This window comes from Macrotis lagotis, chromosome 1 (genome assembly GCF_037893015.1).
Source record: "Macrotis lagotis isolate mMagLag1 chromosome 1, bilby.v1.9.chrom.fasta, whole genome shotgun sequence".
Taxonomy (NCBI): domain Eukaryota; kingdom Metazoa; phylum Chordata; class Mammalia; order Peramelemorphia; family Peramelidae; genus Macrotis; species Macrotis lagotis.
This window is the reverse complement of record NC_133658.1, coordinates 575,119,502-575,131,530: the sequence shown is the minus strand read 5'-3', so window position 1 is coordinate 575,131,530 and position 12,029 is coordinate 575,119,502. Positions and strand designations below refer to the sequence as shown.

At 38.9% G+C, this 12,029-nt stretch overlaps 1 pseudogene; it reads left to right on the top strand.

Annotated features, from left to right (window-relative positions):
- Positions 1 to 2,718, top strand: part of LOC141505467 (solute carrier family 15 member 2-like) — an 86,978-nt pseudogene extending 84,260 nt beyond the window's left edge.
- Positions 2,719 to 12,029: the final 9,311 nt, after the last annotated feature.

Below are 12,029 nucleotides of genomic sequence, written 5' to 3'. Positions count from 1 at the left end.
AGGGAGATTGATGAATTTACCAGAAATCAGGAATCAATACTTCAAAACCAAAAAAAAAAAAATGAAAAAATTGGAAGAAAATGTGAAATATCTCATCAAAAAAAACCAACTGATATGGAAAACAGACTTAGGAAAGATAATTTAAAAATTATTGGAATACCTGAAATTCATGATCAGGAAAAGAGCCTTGACATCATTTTCAAAGAATTACTACAGGAAAATTGCCCTGATATTCTAGAAGCAGAGGGCAAAATAGAAATGGAGAGAATCCACCAATCCCCCCAAGAAAGAGATCCCAAAAAACCAACCCCTAGGAATATTATAGCCAAGTTCCAGAACTCCCAAGTCAAAGAGAAAATATTACAAGCAGCCAGAAGGACACAGTTCAAATATCATGGAGCTGCAGTCAGGATCACACAGGACTTAGCAGCAACTACACTGGAAGCTTGTAGGGCTTGGAATATAATATACCGGAAGGCAAAAAGAGCTTAGAATGCAGCCAAGAATCAACTACCCAGCAAGGCTGAATGTCCTCTTCCAGGGAAAAAGATGGACTTTCAATGAACCAGGGGAATTTCAAATGTTCCTTCTGGAATGGCCAGAGCTGAACAGAAGGTTTGATCTTCAGATACAGGACTCAGGTGAAGCATGGAGATTGGAGGAGAGGGGGGAAATATGAGGGACTTAATGATGATGAACTTAATGATGTATTCCTGCATAGAAAAATGACACCGATAATAATCATATGAACCTCCTCAGTGAATAAAGCAGGTAGAGGGAGCTTTTATAGTTGAAGCACAGGAGAAAGCTGAATTCGAAGATAAAATATGGTGTAAAAATGGAGTCAATAGAAAAAAAGGGAAATGTAATGGGAGAAAGAAAAAGGAGAGGGGGAATAGGCCAAGATATTTCATATAATAAGATTTTTTTATTATTACAATGAGCTATTGCAATGATATGGAAGGGAGGAGGCAAGGGGGAATGAGGGAACCTTTGCTCTCATCAGAAGTGGCTAGGACAGGAAACAGCATATATACTCAATGGGGTATAGGTATCTGGAGTAAGAAGGAGGGGGGGAGCAGGGGGGGAGGGTGGGGATGTGAATAAAGGAGGAGAGGATGGACCATGGGGGGGACAGTGGTCAGATATAACACATTTTCTTTTTTACTTCTTGCAAGGGTCTGGGATTGGAAGGCCTGCCCAGGACCATAGGGCCAGGTGGATTCTGGGCCTAAGGGGTGGTGGGGGGGCTCAGTGCCTCTTGGCCCCAGGACCAGGGATCTGTCTGCTGTGCCACTCAGCGACCCTACAGCAGAGTCAGAGTGAAAGGAGAGAGAAAATATAGTACATGGTAGTGGAGAAATAAGAAAGGAGGGAGTTGCGATTAGCAATGACAACGTTGGAAAAATATGGAAGTAACTTTTGTGATGGACTTACCATAAAGAATGCGATCCACCCATGACAGAGTTGTTGGTGTTGGAACAAAGACTGAAGCACATTTTTTATTATTATTATTTGGGGGAGGGTGCAGGGCAAATGGGGCTGGGTGGCCTGGCTGGGACCACATAGCAGGGTGATCTTTGGGTGTCTGAGGCCGGATTTGGACCTGGGTACTCCTGACTCAAGGGCCAATGCTCTGTCTGCCACCCAGCCACCCCTACTATTATTACTATTTTATTTCATTTTGGGTCTTTTTTTTTCTTTTCCTCTTTTTGGTTTTTGCAGGGCAGTGGGGATCGGGTGGCTTGCATGTCACACAGCTGGGTGATTGTTGGGTCTACGGGGCTGGATGTGGGCTCGGATGCTCATGGCTCCAGGGCTGGTGCTTCGTCGATTGTGCCACCTGGTCATACCTACAATTATTACTATTATTCTTTTTTTTAATTTTAATTTTTTTTCTTTCCCCTTTACTTTATCGCCCAAGCACGTCTATATTCATGGGGGGAGGGGTATTTTGCTCACTCTTAAACAAGAATATTTTATTAATGTAAAAAAAACCATTTGTACGAAATGAGAATAAAAAAAATTAAGAGATCAATAAAAAAACTATATTAAGACCATTGGGACTAACTTTAATAGTTTATGAGTTGGCACTTACTTGATTTTACAACTTAGGATCAAAGAGGGTAGATGGTTTCCCCAAAATGAGCTAGTGATTGTAACCTTAGCAGAGGTGAGACTTGAACCCAGGTTTTCCAGCTACTTCAGAATGCTGTCTTTTTAAGTCAAATCATCCTGAATTTTCTATTTCTAGTCATTTTTATTAAACTATAAATGTTTTTGATATTGATGCTGGTCATGTAGATGATAATTCCATCAATAAATATCAGGACAGAGTTGAAGATCAGGACTAAACTCCAAGATCCTTATGATTTTTTTTTGAGGGAAGGGGAGGAGATGGTTGAAATTCTGACTTGCCCAGGGTCACACAGCTATAGTAAGTGTCAAGGTTCTGAGACTAGATGTGAACTCAGCTTCTTCTACTCCTGGGCCAGTGCACCACCTAGCTGCTTCTGATGCTTCTGATTCTTGCATGTTGCTTATTGTTCTTAAGAACTGAGCCCTCAGGAGCCAGGAGCCAAAGAGATTTACCTGAGGATTCTGAATCTAGTAGATGAAGAAGTGAACGTGACATTGATGGATTATCAGAATAGCTCTCTGTTCCCAGAGCCCATCAAACCCTTTCAGATAGAGGGAGATGGAACCAAGGTGATTTGAGATCACTCCTGCATTGCCACCCCAGTTATCAGCATGGTTATTCAGAATGGCCCAGTCAAAGATCTTCAACTGTCTCTTAAAGATTAACTTTCCTAGAGCAGTTCTTAACTAGGGATCCATGAACTTACTTGGGGAAAAATACATCTTTATTTCAATATAATTGATTTCCATTATAATCCTATATATTTTATGTGTTTAAAAACATTATTCTGAGAAGGAAAGGGTCTATAAGCTTCACCAGAATGTCAATAGGAGTCATACTAAAAAGGTCAAGAACTTTTGGCCTTTTCAACAGTTTGTCAATAAGGAATGTTAACTGTATTACTTAATTATATTATAACTTCACTCATAACTATAATGTAAATGAACATTTCTGAGTTTTCATGTCCCTCATCCCTTGTGAAATTGTGATCCTCATGAAATTAGTAAATTTGATAGCTACCTAGAATCAACAGATTTAGAGCTGAAACAGGCCTTAAAGATCATCTGGTGATCTCTGGACTTCCAATCTAACATGTACAAACAAGGAAAATGAGAAGTTATGTGATTGGGACCATGGCTATGCACCTGTTAAGCAGAACTACGATTCATACTTGTGCTGTCAACTTTATGGTGAAGACTCTTTACCCTGCACAACAGGTAATTACAATAGACCATTACAAAATGCTCCTCACAGAGAACCAGAGTTTTCACTTCCAGCTACAGTATCACAACATGTCTGTCACCACTAAGCACATCCTAGAAGAGAAGAACAGATACAGCTTGGCCATACATAGAGATCAAAGTGGAGTCTCTAGCATTCTGGTGAGTTTTGGGATGATCCTTCATGGTGAGACTGATTGACAATACCTAGTAAGGTATTAGACTTATTAATTGAGCAGAATGGTCTTTATGATTCTTATCTTATAAGTCACTGTTTCCTTAGTATATATAATTAATTGATAACTAGGTCTAAAGGGGTTAAAAAGATTTTTTTTACTCTGAATTTAATGAATACCCTCCTCTCAAAAGAGGAAAAAAAATACTACATGTTAGGGGTGGTTAGGTGGTGTAGTGGATAAAGCACTGGCCCTGGAGTCAGGAGTACCTGGGTTCAAATCTGGTCTCAGACACTTAATAATTACCTAGTTGTGTGGCCTTGGGCAAGCCACTTAACCCCGTTTGCCTTGCAAAAACCTAAAAAAAAATACTACATGTTTCCATGTACAAAGCAGAACAGAGGAAAAGAATTATATGTGAAACCACAAGTTTCTATTATAGTACTTCTAATAGTCTCTCAGATAAAAAAAATTCAATACTCTGTACATTGAGTTTATCATCCTCAGGAAGTAGGTATTATGTTTCATTACATTCATATGCCACATTTTATTTATCTATTCCCCAAATGATGGACAATTCCTTTGTTTCTAGTTCTTTTTTGTTTGTTTTGTTTACAAGGCAATGGGCTTAAGTGACTTACCCAAGGTCACACAGCTAAGTAATTATGTGTCTAAGGTCAGATTTGAACTAAGGTCCTTCTGACTCCAGGGCCAGTGCTCTATCCACTATGCCACCTTGCTGCCCCTTTTTCTAGTTCTTGATGCAACAATACTTAATGAATACGTTAGGTATATACTTTGTAAGTTTAGGCCTACTAGTAATATGGGGGTTATAGTTTCAAATAGCATTCCATAATGACTGGACAACCAAATTTCTCTTCCTACCAACAGATGTCATTTTCCTTTTATTTTTGGTAGTCTTCACTAAATCAATAAAGTATGAAGTGGGATCACATAAATTCAATTTAATTATTATTTTAATTATTCAAGCTTTGCAGTATTTTTTCAAATGCTATTTAATCATTTGGATTTCTTCCTTTCAGAATTTCTTCCTTATATCATTTGATAGGTTTTTTTTTAGTTTTTGCAAGACAATGGGGTTAAGTAATTTGCCCAAGTTCACATAGCTAGGTAATTATTAAGTGTCTGAGGCTAGATTTGAACTCAGGTCCTCCTGACTCCAGGGTGGGTGCTCTATCCACTTAGATGCCGCCATTTGACAATTTTCTAACTCATTTTTTTCCTTCTTGTAGGTGAAGGACATGGTAACTTCAACAGCCAATGGGATGGCATCTGTGAGGTATGAATCACTGGAAATTCCTTGGGTTCTTGCCCCACTGGATCATAGTATATGTCTAATCTGTGGGCTGTGGGTGGAGATACTCACACCTCAGGTGTAGAGATTCATTCCTGGCTTGCCAAGAGGATTTTCCCTGGGAGCAGACACACAGCAGAGAGGCAGGTTGGCTTTGAGGGGCATGGCCCAGTCCCTTCACGTTACTATACCCTATTGCCTAAAATCCTCCTTCATAGATTTATCATTTTCCTCTTGCAGAATTCTGAAGAAAGAAAGATTAGATCAGGAATTCTGAACCTCTTTGTTATCATGAACTCCTAGAAGTCTGAAACCTATCTACCTTTTTTCAGATGCATGTTTTTAAAGTCAATATAAAATACATGGTATTATTAAAGAAAACCAATTCTATGGAAAATACAATTATCAAAACATTTTAAAGAAAAGTCACAAAATAACAAGCTCATGGACCCAGGTTAAGAACTCCTATATTAGGAAATTCATTTCAGAAGTTTGTATAATTCTAACAACCTTATCCTGACTCACAGGTTTATTAATGCATTGGAAAAGGATGTTAACCTCACCTTAAGGAGAGATGCCTCCATCAGTGTTGGTGAAGACTACGGCATCTCTGCCTACAAAACCGTGGAAAGGGGAAAGTAAGAAACCTTATCTTCATGGGAATTATTTTTACAGGACTTTATCAAATATTTGTAATGTGCATAGATAGAATGTTGAGGCATATCTGGGGTCATTGGTTATGGAAAGAGATATGGATTAGGCCTTTGAGTTTTCAAATTATGTTCTTCCCATAAGCTTGAATATAAAGTTAAATGGAGAAGGCCCAAGTCATTTTTCCCTCTTACATGCTCATAGTTCTGGACAGGCCTCCAGAAACCAGATGGCAACTTCCAACAATAGAATTATGACTGAAGAAACACTTCTATTTATTAATCTTTACCTTGTAGATAATCCTGCACATCCTAATGGTTTATCAGCCAGGATTTACCCTCCCTGGGCTCCTCAAATTTCTGCAACTCCTCAGCTACTTAGGAATCCTACAGGAGTCTCTCCTTGATATCTGTTGTCCATTTTAACAACAAAGCTGAATACTTTACCCCTCAGATTTGTTTAATTTGGAGAATCTTGTACCTTGACAGTAAAAATTCTAGCTCAAGGTATAGAACTGCAACCATTCTCTTTTTTTCCACTTTTCAAAAAATTATACTTTAATTACTTTTTGCTTTAATGCATTATTTTAAATTGAAGAGTGAGCATGAGAGAGAATGAGTGAGAGAACAATGTCTAGTTTTCTTCAAATAGAGAATATCTTTGTGAGAATCTGTGTCATTTTGGATATGCAATCCCTGTTTTGCTCTTTCTACAGATACCATCATGTGCAATGTAGGACAAGCAACAAGGATTTTCCCTTGGATTTAGGTTTATTGGACTTTGGTGTAGCATACTTAGTTGTTATTACTAATGTAGGTAGCTCTCCTTCTTATCATCTTTTCCTCACCTAAGAAGGCTACTTGGAAGTAGAGGATAGGATATGTAAGCAAGTTGGAAAAGATAAGGTGTTATAGTCATCATGTCTGCAAGAGATCTATTGCCCATGCTAGCCCTTAAAGGTTCACCTAAGACTCTACATATTGTGTACCTACTTTTAGAACTAAATATATAAAGGGTGATGTTATTTTATAGTTCTAAGTAGAGTGAGGTTGGGAATCAGAATTCCCCTTCAGCTGATTCCTAAATATGACTTGTGTCACTTGGCTCCTTGAAACCCCTGACACTGAAACAATTATTTTGAAGAAAAAGAAATGAAACAGCTGTCTAATATTACAAAAGGGTCAATTTAGTTTTGTCCTATTCAGAGCTTTTGTCACAGACCTAGAAAAATTCTGTATATATGAGGGAAGATATGACCTTGATTTTTACTATATATATTCTAATATGATCCTGTTAGATCTGACCTGTTAGACATAGAAGTTGAAGACGACCTTGAAAGTATTAGGTTGAGGGGCAGCTAACTGGTGTACCAGCCCTGGAGTCAGGAGCTGATTCAAATCCAGCCTCAGACACTTAATACTTATTCAGTTGAATGACCTTGGGCAAGTCACTTAATCCCATTGCCTTGCAAAAAAAAAATAGGTTGAAAAGAATGCAAACCAAGAGAAGACAGTTAATAAGGTACCTACAAGTCAGAGGTGCTTTGCTCGTACTTTTGATCAGTATGTCTTCTCTCTTGCTTAGAGTTCTGATCAGGGTCTCCAGACATGGAAAACTGAAGATATTTCACCTAATCAAATGTCCATTGCCTGGCAATTGCCTCAATACATAATACTTACTGCAGCTGAGGTTATGTTCTGTGTCACAGGACTTGAGTTCTCCTATTCTCAGGTAAAGTATTTTAAAAATATTTATTTCATTTTTATGTTGAATTTAACCAATATAAAATAATATGATCATTTTCATAGTAAAAAAGAATGAGATCATCATGCATGAAACTGCATATCTTTATTAGTATTTATTAGTATTCCCATGGCTTAGCACAATACCCCACAGGCACTGGACTGATAAGCTGTCTTTTGTCCTTAATCTTTTTCATATACATAGTAAGAAAAGAATGAGAAGATTGTACATGGAACTGCCTGTCTTTATTAATTATTAGTATCCCCTTTATTATTTATTAGTATAAGTATTAGCACAATGCCCCACAGTCACTTAATAATGACTGACTGACCAGTTTTCAGAGCTGTCTCATATAAGGATTTACAGAGATAGGAGCAGCATGATTCTTGTCGTTCAGTCATTCACTTACAAGTAGCCAAAAGGACACAGTTCAAATATCATGGAGCTGCAGTCAGGATCACACAGGACTTAGCAGCAACTACACTGGAAGCTCATAGGGCTTGGAATATAATACACCGGAAGGCAAAAGAGCTTAGAATGCAGCCAAGAATCAACTACCCAGCAAGGCTGAATGTCCTCTTCCAGGGAAAAAGATGGACTTTCAATGAACCAGGGGAATTTCAAATGTTCCTGTTGGAATGGCCAGAGCTAAACAGAAGGTTTGATCTTCAGATACAGGACTCGAGTGAATCATAGAGATTGGAGGAGAAGGGGAAAATATGAGGGACTTAATGATGAACTGCATGTATTCCTGTATAGAAAAATGACTGATAATATTCAAAGTTAATAGAGCAGGTAGAGGGAGCTTTTTATAGTTGAAGCACAGAAGAAAGCTGAATTTGAAGATAAAATATGGTGTAAAATGGAGTCAATAGAAAAAAAGGGAAATGTAATGGGAGAAAGAAAAAGGAGAGGGGGGAATAGGCCAAGATATTTCATATAATAAGATTTTTTTATTATTACAATGAGCTATTGCAATGATATGAAAGGGGGAAAGGCAAGGGGGAATGAGGGAAACTTCGCTTTCATCAGAGGTGGTAAGGAGAGGAAACAGCATATATATTCAATGGGGTATAGGCATCTGGAGTAAGAAGGAGGGGGGGACAGGGGGAAGGGGGGTGATGTGAGTGATAGAGGAGAGGATGGGCCATGGGGGGAGAGTGGTCAGATATAACACATTTTATTTTTTACTTCTTGCAAGGGGCTGGGATTGGATGGCCTGCCTGGGACCATAGGACCAGGTAGATGTTGGGCCTAAGGGGTGGTAGGGGGAGCTCAGGGCCTCTTGGCCCTAGAGCCAGGGATCTGTCTGCTGTGCCACTCAGCAACCCTACAGCAGAGTCAGAGTGAAAGGAGAGAGAAAATATAGTACATGGTAGTGGAGAAATAAGAAAGGAGGGAGTTGCGATCAGCAATGGCAACTGTGGAAATATATGGAAGTAACTTTTGCCATGGACTTACCATAAAGAATGTGATCCACCCGCGACAGAGTTGTTGGTGTTGGAACAAAGACTTAAGCACATTTTTTATTATTATTATTTGGGGGAGGGTGCAGGGAAAGTGGGGCTGGGTGGCCTGCCTGGGGCCACATAGCAGGGTGATCTTTGGGTGCCTGGGGCCGGATTTGGACCCAGGTGCTCCTGGCTCAAGGGCCAATGCTCTGTCTGCCACCCAGCCACCCCTACTATTATTACTATTTTATTTTATTTTGGGTCTTTTTTTTTTCTTTTCTTCTTTTTGGTTTTTGCAGGGCAGTGGGAGTCGGGTGGCTTGCATGTCACACAGCTGGGTGATTGTTGGGTTTACGAGGCTGGATATGGACTCGGGTGCTCGTGGCTCCAGGGCTGGTGCTTCATCCATTGCACCACCTGGCCATACCTACAATTATTACTATTATTTTTTTTTAATTTTAATTTTTTTTCTCTCCCCTTTACTTTTTTCACCCAAGCAAGTCTATCTATATTCATGGGGCGAGGGGTATTTTGTTTACTTGTAAACAAGAATATTTTATTAATGTAAAAAAACATTTGTACAAAATGAGAATAAAAAATAAATTAAAAAAAAGAAAAAAAGAAAATAGGAGGAAAGAGTGGTCTTGTTCAAGGGTCCTGTATCTTTAAGGAAAAAAACAAAGTTACCAAAACTCACCAAACCAACCTGTAATTGTCATAGGTTTGCCCTAGAGATTCTCTGTCTCTAGAAAGAACTGGGCCAGGCTACTAGGGTTAATTGCTGAGCAATTTATTTATGTAGTTTCTGAATTTTAACAATTCAGTTCATTTCAACATAAATACATTAATCAACAACTTTGCACTAGGTACTTAGGGATTCAAAAATGAAAAAGTATTTTGTCCTCAAGGAATTTAAACACAATTCTCAAGCTCTTAGGTGTTATTATCATTGTCTATTTACAAGGAAATAAAGGAAAAATGAAGGGACTTATACGAAGTCTAATGTGGCTTTGAGAGATCTCTTAAAAGTATTTCTTCCAGGAGAGATCTATTTGAATAATTTTTTTTTTTGCTATTCTCATCAATAAGCCTAGCACTGACTGTATCAGAGAGGATGGTGCCTTTCTGACTTCATTTTGTGTCCAGCGAAGTAAGGAAGAGTATGTATGAATTTATTTCTAGAAACCATGCCTGAGAATACAGACTATAAACAGCTACCATTCACTTGTTTATTCTTTCCAATTTTTATTTTTAAAATATTTTTCTTCTGAATTTAACAAACACAAGAAAAGGAAATCATTTCCATAGAGAAATTTTATATCTGTATACAAGGTTTTCTTTTATTTTCTTTTTTTAAAATTTTATTTATTTAAGGCAATGGGGTTAAGTGATTTGCTCAAGGTCACATAGCTAGGCAATTATTAAGTGTCTGAGGCTGGATTTGAACTCAGGCCCTCCTGACTCCAGGGCCAGTGCTCTATCTACATATGTTTTTTAAAAGGAAAGAAAGAGAAAGAAAGAGGAAAAGAAATTCTGTCTGCACTCTGAGCCTATCAATTTTCTCTCTGGAGGTGGAGAACATTTTTCATCATGAATCTTTTAGAATCATATGGATTATTATGTTGATTGGTAACTAAGTCTTTTGTAGATCTGTATAATATTGCAGTTAGCATGTGAACTGTTTTCCTGGTTCTACTCACTTCATTTTGCATCAGTTCACATGAGTGAACTCAGGTTTTTCTGAAACCATCCCCTTCATTATTGGAAAAATTATCTCACCACCAAAATGTTAAAACTAATTTCAAATCATCAAACTTTTATTCATTTTTTCTCTAAGATTCAAGCTTTCAATATTTTTGTGATTGCTGTGTGATCATGGGTAAATAATTTAATTTCTTTGAGTCTCATTTTCATTAGTATAATGGGAATAATAATATCAGTAATAGCTACTGCCTAGAATTATGATGATTAAATTAGATAAAGCATGTCCAATGTGTTATGAGTATCTTCCTCACTGTGGTCCAGTCATACAAAATTCCATCTCCTTTATGCCATTTTTTTGTCTTTTTAAAATTTATTTATTTATTTATTTATTCTTATTTTGTACAAATAATTTTTTTATACATTACTAAAATATTCTTGTTAAAGAGTAAACACATAATACCCCCTCCCCCCAAGAAAATATAGACCTGCATAAGCGATAAAGTAAAGGGGAGAGAGAAAAAATTAAACTTAAAATAAAAAAATAATAATTATTATAGGTATGGCCAGGTGGCACATTGGATGGAGCACTGGCCCTGGAGCCAGGAGCACCGGAGCCCAAATCCGGCTCGAGACACCCAACAATCACCCAGCTGTGTGACCCCATGCAAGCCACCCCAACCCCACTTCCCTACAAAAACCCCCCAAAAAGGCCCAAAATAAAATAAAATAGTAATAATAATAATAGTAGGGGTGGCTGGGTGGCCAACAGATCACTGGCCCTTGAGCCAGGAGCACCCAGGTCCAAATCTGGCCTCAGACACCCAACAATCACTCAGGTGTGCAGCCCCAGAGAGGCTACCCAGTCCCATTTGCCTTGTAACACACCCCAGAAAAATAATAATAATAAAAAATGTGCTTCATTCTGTGTTCCAGCACCACCAGCTCTGTCATGAGTGGATCGCATTCTTTAGGATAAGTCGATCACAAAAGTTACTTCCATATTTTTCCACTTTTGCCATTGCTGATCACAACTCCCTCCATTCATACTTCTCTACTACCATGTAGTATATTCTCTCTCCTTTCACTCTCTCTCTGCTGTAAGGTAGTTGAATGGCGCAGCAGACAGATCCCTGGCCCTGGCCATCCAATCCCAGCCCCTTGCAAGAAGTAAAAAAAAGAAAATGTGTTATATCTGACCACTCTACCTCCATGGTCCATCCTCTCCTCCATCACTCACACTGCCCCCCTTCCCCCTGTCCCCCTTCTCTCCTTCTTACTACAGATGTCTATACTCCATTGAGTATATATGCTGTTTCCTCTCCTAGCCACCTCTGATGAGATCAAAGTTTCCCTCATTCCCCCTCACTTTCCCCCCTTCCATATTATCCCCACAAAGATCTCAGTGTGTGAGGCTCTGTCCTCCCTCCTGGTCTGTGAATGACCATAAGCGCCCCCTCTGCCACAGGGCTGAGGTGGGGGGCCCCTGCTGTTCTATGGGGGGCCTAGACTGCAATCAGGATCTGAATGTGGTCAGAGCCCCAGTGTCCTGTTCCAGGGATAGAGGTCAGAGCTTGGCAGTCTCTCTCCACTCCCTCGCTATGATCAGCATGCTCATGCCCTGGGGGCTCC